Source organism: Jaculus jaculus, chromosome 9, assembly GCF_020740685.1.
Source record: "Jaculus jaculus isolate mJacJac1 chromosome 9, mJacJac1.mat.Y.cur, whole genome shotgun sequence".
Classification (NCBI taxonomy): domain Eukaryota; kingdom Metazoa; phylum Chordata; class Mammalia; order Rodentia; family Dipodidae; genus Jaculus; species Jaculus jaculus.
The window spans coordinates 254335-266167 of NC_059110.1; positions in this window are offsets into that span (position 1 = coordinate 254335).

Here is an 11833-nt window from a genome sequence, read left to right on the forward strand (position 1 = left end):
GAACTCTCTTCTTTCCAGGTTGGAATTTCCTGAATCTGGGAGGTATGGTAACACTATGATAGTCAAAAGTCCAATCTATTTCTGATGGGGAAATCACAGATGTTGGAAGGATCATGTACACAGAAATTCCTACAAAACAGCTGGGAGCATCATAGGGCTCAGGAAAAAGCCTCTTGGACACCAAGGCTTGGGCAACAGGTCAGGCTGCCTGGTCAGTTCCATTCCTCAGGAAATGTCAGGGGCTGGAAGCCCAGGGTCCTCCTCTTGTAGCCGGTGTCTACTCCTTCCGGTGCTGTACTGAGGACCTAGACATGTACATTTGGGCAGAGCCTTAGAAATAAGTATCAAATCCTCCCTGTGGCTTCCCATTTGCAAAGCAGAAATGGAAATTCACAGCTGGGTGTGGTGGTGCACTCCTTTAATCCCAGCACTTGGGAGGCAGAGGTAGGAGGATCGCCATGAGTTCAAGGCCACCCTGAGATGACAGAGTTAATTCCAATTCCAGGTCAGCCTGGACCAGAGTAAGACCCTACCTTGAAAAAAAAAAAAAAGGAAATTCTCTTCCAACACCTTCTTTCTCTAGATTTTCCCATCTCTGACTTTATGGGCCCATAACTCAGTGACAGGGTTACTTATACAGAACTGTAAAGGCTACTGAAGGTTCTGGAAGCTATGTTGTCTCATACTCATTCCTATACCTTCCTGTGGCTAACACAAGCTTGGCCCTTCACAATAAAATTCCTGGGAATCAGAATCCAAGTGGTGGAGGCAGGATGAGGCTCTCTAAGTTCAAGGGTCATTCTGTTCAGTAGGGTGGAGAATGTATCCAGAACTCCATATCTAAGATTTGTGGGTGGATGGACCAGGAAGAATGACTAGCTGACAGCTATGTGCATGGCTCCAGGTGCTGGTCCACTGTTTGGGGTACTTCTGTTTCCAAATCTTTATAGCAATAACCACACATGTCCTTTCATATGGGTGTGATTCTGTCAGTAGAATCAATTTGCAGCAACAGTACTGCTGAGTCAAACGTATGCATTTCTCTTTCCTTCTTCCTTCCTTTCCTTCCTTTCCTACCTTCCTTCCTTCCTTCCTTCCTTCCTTCCTTCCTTCCTTCCTTCCTTCCTTCCTTCTCTCTCTTCTCTCTCTCTCTCTCTCTCTCTCTCTCTCTCTCTCTCTCTCTCTTTCTTTCTTTTTGAAGTAGGGTCTCACTGTAGCTCAGGCTGACCTGGAATTCACTATGTAGTCTCAGGGTGGCCTTGAACTCACAGTGATCCTCCTACCTCTGCCTTCCAAGTGCTGGGATTAAAGGTGTGCACCACCATGCCCGGCTTCAAATGTGTGCATTTCTGGTTCTGGTAGATATGGACAGCTTTTTTCCTTTGGAAAGGGATGTTGCAATATGCATGCATGGCATGTTTATATGCAAGAGAGAACCAGTTTATATTTTTTACTATTTTTATTTTTATTTATTTGAGAGAGAGTCAGACAGAGACAGAGACAGAGACAGAGAAAATGGGCATGCTAGGGCCTCCAGCCACTGCAAATGAACTCCAGATTCATACGCCACCTTGTGCATCTGACTTATGTGGGTCCTGGGGAATTGAACCTGGGTCCTTTGGCTTTGAAGGCAAGTGCCTTAACCACTAAGCAATCCCTCCAGCCCGAGAGAACCAGTTTAGATCTGCGCCCCACATGCCCAGTCTTCTGCATTGGTCAAGTGGCATAGGACTCACAGTGCCTTTGCATATGGGCTCAGCATCTTTCCACAAGGTTAATAACACCTTATACTTCTTCTTCTATTAACTCTGTTGAAATATTTTCTTTGCTTTGTTTTATCTCATATAGAAATATTTTTATTTTCAGGCAATCATACTTATTAATATTATTGTGGCTGTGTGTAGTGTACTCATATGTATTACAGATATGCATGCCCCATGTGCATGCATGTAGAGACCAGAAGAGAATGCCAGTATCCTGACAAGATGGAAAGTTGTCCATGCTCATGGATTGAAAAGAATTAATATCATAAAAATGGCCATTCTACTGATGCAGGATTTGGGGGTCCAGGAGGGCCTCCCAGAATTTATGAACCCCAAGTTTTGAGTCCTATCTAACCGTTAATAAAGAATTAATAAAGGGATTAATAAAGAGATGGCTTAGCAGTTAAGGTGCTTCTCTGTGTAACTAAGGACTCATATCTGACTCTCTAGATCCAATGTAAGCCAAAAGCACAGAGGGGATGCAAATGCAAGGTTTCACATGGCCACTAGGTGGCACCAATTCTCTCTCTGTAAACAAACAAACAAACAAAACAAACATGCAAGCAAAAAGCAGGGTGTCATGGTGCATGCCTTTAATCCCAGCACTTGGGAGACAGAGGTAGGAGGATCACCATGAGTTCGAGGCCAGCCTGAGACTACATAGTAAATTCCAGGTCAGCCTGAGCTAGAGTGAAACCCTACCTCGAAAAACTAAGAAATAAAATAAAATAAAGAAAGAAAATAATTAATTAATAAAGATGGTGTGCTGGTTGGATTCAGGTATCCCCCATAGACTTAGGTGTTCTGAATGCTAGGTTACCACCTGGTGAAGATTTGGGAGTTAACACCTCCTGGAGGCAGTGTATTGTTAGGGGTGGGATTATGGGTATTGTAGCCAGTGTCCTCTTACCAGTGTTTGGTACACTCTCCTGTTCCTGTTGTCCATCTAATGTTAGCCAGGGGGTGATGTCCACCCTTTGCTCATGCCATCATTTCCCCCTTCCATCATGCAGCTTCCCCTTGAGTCTGTAAGCCAAAATAAACCCATTTTCCCCCACAAAACTGCTCTTGATTGGGTGATTTCTGCAAGGTTAAGACTACAACAGTAAAGTTGGTACCAAGAGTGGGGTGTCATTTGTTGCTAGACACCTGACTGTGTGGCTTTGGCCTTTTTGAACTGACTTTTCAAGAAGAATATGGAAGGATTTGAAACCTGGTCCTAAAAGACGCCTTGCAGTATTGTAAGTACAGCTCAATGGACTATTCTGGTTAGAGTCAAAAGACTTGAATACAGTAGGAACTATGTACTATGAGGTTTGGCTTATGAGGGTGAGAAAGAGCTTTGCCTGGACTGAGCTAGAAGCAGTTTATGTGAGAGGCTTGCTGTTTTCCTGTGTCCTGAGAACTTGTGCAGGGTTGCATTGGGTAAAAATGGCCTGGTGTGAGCAGAGGGATATGGCAAAGAAATGAAATCTTTGGGCTGAAACTTCTGCCTGTTCATCTATAATTATATGAGAGATTATAACCTTTGAGATTGGGCCAGCTGACCTGCACTTGGGCAACAAAAAGAATGTAGACTCTTTGAAGGGGGCTGAGTGCTCAAGGAGTGTCCTGTTCTTCAAAGTCTGATTTATTCCCCCTGTATTAACAAATTGTCACCCTAGCTGGTATTATGGAGTATAAGAAATGCAGGAGAGGGTCACTGAATTTTCAACATGGTCTTGTATTTTGGAAATGGCCATGGGCAGTGTGAAGCAAGTTTCCTAGATGCTTGCATGGAGACCTGATGGAGCCATAAGGATGAACCATGGGTTGCAATGGAGACCCAGTGGAGATGCCAGGACCATGAGATGGCTGCTAAGGAAAGCTGCTGGCCCCAGGTGAAGTTTGCCTGGACTGTAAGTAGCCTAGCTGGAGGGGTGGAATTGGATCTCCAGAGACTTGTTGTTATTTAGAATTATCGGACTTGGAGATTTGTCACTGGCTAGAATTGTTGGGCTTGGAGCTACTATAGAGTTTGATGTTTGCCCTGGTTGTTTTAAAACTTGTAATGGTTGAATATTTCTTTGCTGTGCCCAGCGCCATCTTTTGTAGTGTGAATGTTTATTCTATGCCATTATGGGTTTTTTTTGGTATTTTTTGGTATTATGGCTCAGTTAAATGATCTTGGACTATGGGTATATTTGTACATCAACAGGATCGATAAAAACTATGGGGACTTTTCTTTGGGTGGTGGTTTGAGGTAGGGTTTCACTCTAGCTCAGGCTGACCTGGGATTCTCTGTGTAGTCTCAGGCTGGCCTTGAACTCAGAGTAATCCTCCTACCTCTGCCTTCCACGTGCTGGGATTGAAGGTATATACCATCATGCCTAGCAAACTGTGGGGACTTTTAAATTTGGACTGAATGTATTGCATTTTACATCATATATGGTTATCAGTTTATGGGGACCAGGGACTGAATGTGGTGGTTTGATTCAGGTATCCCCCATAAACTTAGGTGTTCTGAATGCTATGTTTCTAGCTGATGGAGATTTGGGAATTAACACTACCTGGAGGCAGTGTATTGTTGGGGGCTGGCTTGTGGGTATTATAGCCAGTTTCCCCTTGCCAGTGTTTGGCACACTCTCCTGTGGCTATTGTTAACCCTATGTTGGCCAGGAGGGTGATTGATGTCCACCCTCTGCTCATACCATCATTTTCCCCTGCCCTCATGGGTCCCTTCAAGTGTGTGAGACAAAATAAACCCTTTCTTCCCAAAAGCTGCTCTTGGTCTGGTGATTTCTGCCAGCAATGCAAACCTGATTGCAACAGATGGGCTCAAGAAGGATAAATAATGGATTATTATGTTTATTTAGGGGGAAATCACAAATTGTGGGGTTTACTTAAGGGAGACTAGATCTAGGAAGGGAAGCTACAGAAGAGCCATACACACATGGGAAGTAGGAAACATGCTCTCATGTGGAAAACACTGCATAGTTTATGAGATTCTTTTTAAGAAAAATTGAGGTTTTTAGAGAAAGACTGGAGTAGAGCTGCGAACATGTAGAAAGTAGAATCTAGAGCCAGGCATGGTTTAATCCCACACCTTTAATCCCAGCACTAGGGAGGCAGAGGTAGGAGAATCACTGTGAATTTGAGGCCATTCTAGACAATATAGTGAATTCCAGGTCAGCCTGGACTAGCGTGAAACTCTACCTTGAAAAACCAAAGGGGTGGCTGGGGGGAGAAAGTAAAATCTAGGAGCTTGTATAGAGAGACTTAGGAGGAACCCACATGGCATCTGCCATGTGCTTTTCTGTGAAGGGCAATTAAGAGAACAGGGAGGCTCAAGGAAAAAAAAAATTAAGGAAATTGTACAGGTTGCAATCCTAGAGTTGGTGAGAGCATTCAAGTGGTAGATTTGGAGACCAGAGGAAAATAAGATAGGTGATAAGAGTGAGAAATTACCCTAAACTATAAAGCAGGGGCAATCAGAAAAATTCAGATCAATAAACAGTGCTATGCTCTCCAACCCCTTAGGTGTGGTTAGGGGCTAGACTCACGTTTGTCCAAGCAGCACAGGGTAAAATCCAGGGAGACACACACACACACACACACACACCAAGGGTCATGAAGAGGAAGACCCAACTGGTTTGTAGATTTGGATGGAGGATCCCAGGACCAGTCCACCTGGGCCATTTATTCAGGTAGTTTGTTAGACTGTGGACAACAAAGGACACAGTGGATCAGTCTCGATCAGACATGAGTTTCATTTTCAGCCTTGTGCCAGGGTGAGGTGGCATCTCCTGGTTCTCTTTGAGCTTCAATCTCTAACTTAAGCCTTCAAAGAAGCTAGCTTTCTCCTATCCTCCTTCATTCCAAAAGCAATATACTGGTTCAATGCAATTCCTATCAACGTTTCAGCACCATTCTTCCCTGAAATAGAAAAAAGAAAAGTGTCAAAAGCACAAAAGAATACTTAATGGTGTTATCACCACACCAGATTTCAACATATAACACAAAACCACAGTAGTAAAAACAGCAAGGTACTGGCACAAAACAGACACATAGATCAGTGGAATAGAGTAGAATATGTAAGTATAAGTTCTAGTAACTATGACCATCTGATCTTTGAAAAAGAGGCCAAAAACATACACTGGAGAAAAGTCAGCATTTTCAACAAATAGTGCAGGGGAAACTGGACAACCATGTGTGGAAAAATGAATCTAGATTTTCTTCTCTCATCTTGCACAAAATTCACCTCTAAATGGATCAAGGATATAAGACCTTAATATAATATTGAAACTGTAAAATGACTAGAAGAAAAAGTAGGGAGAGCACTATAAGATTTAAGCATAGGGCAAGGCTTTCTGAATAAGAAATAGCCCAGGGAATAAGACAAACACTTAACCAATGGGATTTTGTGACACAAAAAAGCTGTTGTACAGCTAAGAAAACTAACAAAGAGTCAATATACAAGCTGGAAGAAAATCTTCACTAGCTATACATCTGCCAGAGATTTAATATCTAGAATATACAAATAATTGATAAAATACTAAACAATGGTGCTAGAGAGATTATTCAGTGGTTAGGGTACTTGCCTGCAATGCCTAATGATCCAGGTTCAGTTCTCCAGCACCCACATAAGGCCAGATGCACAAAGTGACACATACATCTGGAGTTTGTTTGCAGTGGCTGGATGCCCTGGCAGGCCCATTCTATCTATCTGTCTCTCTTCTATCTCTCTCTCCTTGAATATAAATAAATAAAAAATTTAAAAACTAAGCAATAAGGGCTGGAAGGATTGCTTAATGTGGTTGCCTGCAAGACCAAAGGACTCAGGTTTGATCCCTCAGGACCCATTTAAGCCAGATGCACAATGTAGTGCATGCATCTGGAATTCATATACTGTGGCTGAAAGTGTTGGCATACCCATTCTCAGTCTCTCTGTCTCTCTTTCTCTCTGCCCCTCTCTCTCTCAAAGAAATAAATGAAAATAAAATTAAAAAGAACTAAGGAATAAAAAAAACCCAACCAACCCAGTCAAATAGTGGATCAAGGAACTGAAAAGAGACTTCTCAAAAATGGTCAACAAACATTTTAAAAATGTTTATATTTAGCTATCAGGAAAATGAAAACTAAAACTACTTTGAGATTCCATCTCACTCTGGTCAGAACATTGTCATCAAAAAAAAATCAAATGAGGGCTGTAGAGATGGCTTAGTGATCATTTACCTGTGAAGCCTAATGACCCATGTTTGACTCTCCAGATCCCATATAACCCAGACACATAAAGTTTAGGCAAGTGCAAGTTCGCATATGCCCATTAGGTGATGCAAGTGTCTGGAGTTTGATTGCAGCAGCTAGAAGCCCTGGCATGCCAATCATCTCTCTCTCATAAAATAATAATAATAATAATAGACAAGAAATGCTAGTAAGGGTATTGGGAAAGAGGAACTCTCATCCATTGTTGGTGGAAGTATAAACTGATACAGCCACTATGGAAATTAGTGTGGTTTCTCAAAAATCTAAAAATAGAACTACCATTTGACCTAACTATACCACTTCTGTACCCTAGAGACCCTATTATTTATGTGGAGATACTGCTCAGCCAAGCTTGCTACTGCTCATCATAATAGCTAGGAAATGGAATTAGCCCAGTTATCAATGAACTGATGAATGGGTAATGAAACTTGCTGTGTATCTGAGGATAACCTCAAGCTTCTGATCCACCACATTGGAAATGGATATTTTTAAAAGCTTTTTTTAAAAAAATTATTTGTGTGTGTGTATGTGTATGTGTGTGTGTGTGTGTGTGAGAGAGAGAGAGAGAGAGAGAGAGAGAGGTGGGGAGAGAAAGAGGCAAATAGACACAGAGAGAATGGGAGCACCAGGGCCTTCAGCTGCTGCAAAAGAACTCCAGATGCATGCGTCACCTTATGCATCTGGCTCATGTGGGTCTTGTCAAATTGAACCTGGGTCCTTTGGCTTTGCAGGCAAGCGCCTTAACTGCTAAGCCATCTCTCCAGCTTGGAAATAGATCTTTTATGGGCATTTATTAAAGTGTGAATTAGATATGAAGATCAATGTGGTTTCAGTTGTGATCATGTCTAAGAGGAGGAGTTGGTAAAACTTACAAATTTGACCTGCTCCTCACATCCATTTGGTGCCCAACACTTTGTTGGTTAATTTTGAAGTTGTTTGAAGATCATTTAAATGCTATTTATGATCAAGAACTGAAATGATGCATGGCACAGCTGAGTAAGAGTCAATCCTTAAGGAGCTTAGCATCTTATAAAACAAGGGGGTTTACAGACTTGGACAGGCACTAGACAGAAGTGTGGTCTTGGGGAGGGTGGCACTAAGATCGGGAAGGGGTCATCCAGTCTGAGAGGACTCTGGAAAGTAGGATAGAGGGCAGACTCCTGCTTAGTTTGTGAAAGTTGTGAAGGCTAGGCTGCTCGTGAGGTCCAGGCCTTGGCTAAAGGCTGGGCACCTTCTTTCTTTCTTTTCTTTCTTTCTCTCTCTCTTTCTTTCTTTCTTTTCTTTTTCTTTTTCTCTTTCTTTTTTTTAATTTTTATTTATTTGAGAGTGACAGACACAGAGAGAAAGACAGAGGGAGAAAGAGAGAATGGGCGCACCAGGGCTTCCAGCCTCTGCAAACGAACTCCAGACGCATGCGCCCCCTTGTGTATCTGGTTAACATGGGACCTGGGGAACCGAGCCTCGAACCGGGGTCCTTAGGCTTCACAGGCAAGCGCTTAACCGCTAAGCCATCTCTCCAGCCTTTTTTTTTTTTTTTTTTTTTTTTGAGGTAGGGTTTCACTCTAGTCCAGGCTGACCTGGAATTCACTAGTCGCAGACTGGCCTTGAACTCATGGCAATCCTCCTACCTCTGCCTTCCAAGTGCTGGGATTAAAGGCGTGCACCACTATACTCGGCTTACTTTCTAATGCCACAAGGAGACTTAAACAACAGACTATTAAGAAACAGAGAAAGCATGCCTGGGCCTTCTTTACTCTGGGCAAGGCGTTTTTGGAAGAACTGGGAGATGTGAGACTGTATTGGGAAGAATTGCAGACTCTTTGGGATGTGTGAAATTCACACCAATTCTGCCGGTGCCAAGAAAGTCCCAGAGACTCTGAGCAGAGCTCCACCTGAGTCCTGGTTCCCACTGTGTGGAAAGCTGTGCCATCAGATTACACTTGAACAGCTTTTCCTTCTGGTGAGGATACCAATATGCTTTTCCTCTTGTATGAAGCATCAAAGTATTTCTTGTGATCACAGCTCCCTGATAGTCAGCCTCCAGGTGTTTACCTCTGAAAAGCCTGTTTGCTATCAGACTGCAACAGCAGAAGAAATAGAACTTTTATAACCCTAGATTCTCACATCTTCAACAAGAAAAGAGCAGAGTTCATTTTGGCTCTGGCCTTGGACCAAAGCAAGCAACTTGCTCAGGGATGGCTGCAGTAGGAAGGAGGCAGCTTGCTTGGACAGACTGTTCCAGCCACCTGACACAACCTGGAACTTCCTCTGAAGCTATGGCAGCACACCCTTTACTACCCAAGCTAAGTGAAGGATTTTTCCCAAGACTGACTGGGATTAATAGCCTATTTGGTTCCCTCAAGCTAGCTCCAACTGCATGGTTGTAGACAGATGTCCTCATGGGGCAGGTCTGAACTGGAGGCAAGGGCTCTGTCCAACCATGGAGCTTAGAAAGGTCCATTTTGGAGCTAAGTCCAATGAGCCTGGGGCAGACAGAGGCAGACCTCTGCTCTCAGATTTATCATCCCCAGCTGTGCCTGAGTGGAGGAAGGGCAGCAAGTGAGATGCTGGGGGACAACAGATAGGAATGCCTAAGAATGAAACTCTTCCAGCAGTCCTCCATCCTGCCCCTCCCCCAGCCGCTCCCTTTTTTCCTAGCCTCCTAGCCTGCACACCTTCCCTCCTCTCCACTGCCCATCCCACCCTTCTCCTCCAAGTCCCATTCCAGAGCACAGATAAAAGTGGAACATGAGCTGCAAATGTTTGTGGTGCCACTGCCAATCAAGGGTCCTGTATCCAAGGTAACGGGCACACTTCACAGCTCTGTGAACAGATGGTCAGTGAGCAACAGGCAGCATATGTTCCTGTGAGCTCTGACATGGGCGCAGATGGAGGGTGGGCAGGAGGTGGGTCTGGGACATAACCTGACATTTCTTTCTCCCCCTTCTCATTGGGGTACATTGTCAGAGGGCAATGATATTAGCACTCCAGGGCTGCTGCATGGTTACTAACACCCCAGTGCAGCTTCAGTCCAGCTTAACCAGAAGTCACATAAGCAGTTGCGAGGAGCACAGGGGGTATTTAGAAGCCATTAGGTGACCTATCTGCACTCAAACCTTGTGTTTATATGTCTTTTTACTGCAGAAACTAAACTTTCCATCATGGAATTAAGGGAGAATTAATCATGTCCTTGGAGAATGGCAAGGGCTCAAAGTGGGAAATGCAATGTTCTTGAAATTTCTTGAGACAAAACCAGATATGTTCAGGAAAAAGTTCTTTCAAATAAATAAGTCCTATCAGAAGCAAACACATAGCTTACACACTGAATGATAATGATGCTCTGGAGAGGTAATTTCTGATTCTCAGAGGTCTAAGAGAACACCACCCCCCTCCCAGGCAACCCCACTCCCTGTATAAGATGTAAGGGAATGCCATTCAGAAACTTCCCCTCTACCCTGAATATGGTGATGTGCCTCCCAAAGACAGTGATTAAGGAGCTTGCCTAATGACCTGGGTTCGATTCCTCAGTACCCAGGTAAAGCCAGATGCACAAAGTGGCACATGCATCTCGAGTTTGTTTGCAATGGCTAGAGGCTCTGGCATGCCCATTCTTTCTCTCTCTCTGCAAATAAACAAATAAAAGTATTAAAATTGATAAATTAAGAGTGTGGTAGTTCACACCTGTAGTCTCAGCTACTTGTTCAGATAGGACAGCTTGAGCCCAGAAATTCTAGACTAGCTTATGCAATCTGACAAGAACCTGTCTCACAACAAATAAATGAATCAACTAGCCAACAAATAAAACAACTTACTACTTTGACCTTTTATAAGTGTCAAACTTAGTGGCATTATGTACATATACATTGTATAGACATAACTGTCTCTGCACATATCAGACAACAACTTGCCTCTCCAAGTACTGGTATTCATTCTGTTTCTGAGACTTGAACTGTTCAAAGTGGCCCATGTAAGTGGAAGAATGTAATAACTGTCCCTCTGCATCTGACTCACTTCACATAGCATAAATTTCCCAAGGTCTATCCATGATGCAAAATCATGGATATCAAAATCATTCCCTTTTATGTTGAATAGTATTCCACTGTGTAGAGACACTATATTTTGCTTGTCCATTCCTCTGCTTATGGACACTTGTATTTCTGCAGTTTGACTACTGTGAATATTGCTGTTATGAACTTGGTGTTCAAATACCTGTTTAAAACTATACCTTCAATTCCCTTGTTTATAAATCTAGGTGTTAGTTGCTGAGTCATGTGGTAGAGCCACATTTTCACCTTTGGAGGAATTGCCACATTTGTTTTGGACAGTACCCATAACATTTTATCTCCTACCAGCAATGCATGAGAGTCTTGCTCCTCATCCTTGCCAACACTTTGTTCTCCTTCCTTTTAAAAAATATTTTATTTTGGGGAGAGGGAATTACCATGGGATATTGTTTACAATTATGGAAGTAGTCAATATAAAAAAATAAAAAATATTTTGTTTTTATTTATTTATTAGAGAGAGAATGAGAATGGGCAAGCCAGGGCCTCTAGCCACTGCAAATTCCAGGCGTATGTGCCACCATGTGTATCTGGCTTACGTGGGAACTGGGGAATTGAACCTGGGTCCTTAGGCTTTGCAGGCAAGTGCCTTAACCACTAAGCAATCTCTCCAGCCTTCTTCTCATTTTAGTTTTTTTAATCTACGGGTGTGTGTGTGTGTGTGTGTGTGTGTGTGTGTGTATGGGTGCACAAGGGTCTCTTGCTCTCAGTAAACAACAGATACTTATGCTACTTTTGCATTTGACTTTACCTGGGCGGCCGGAG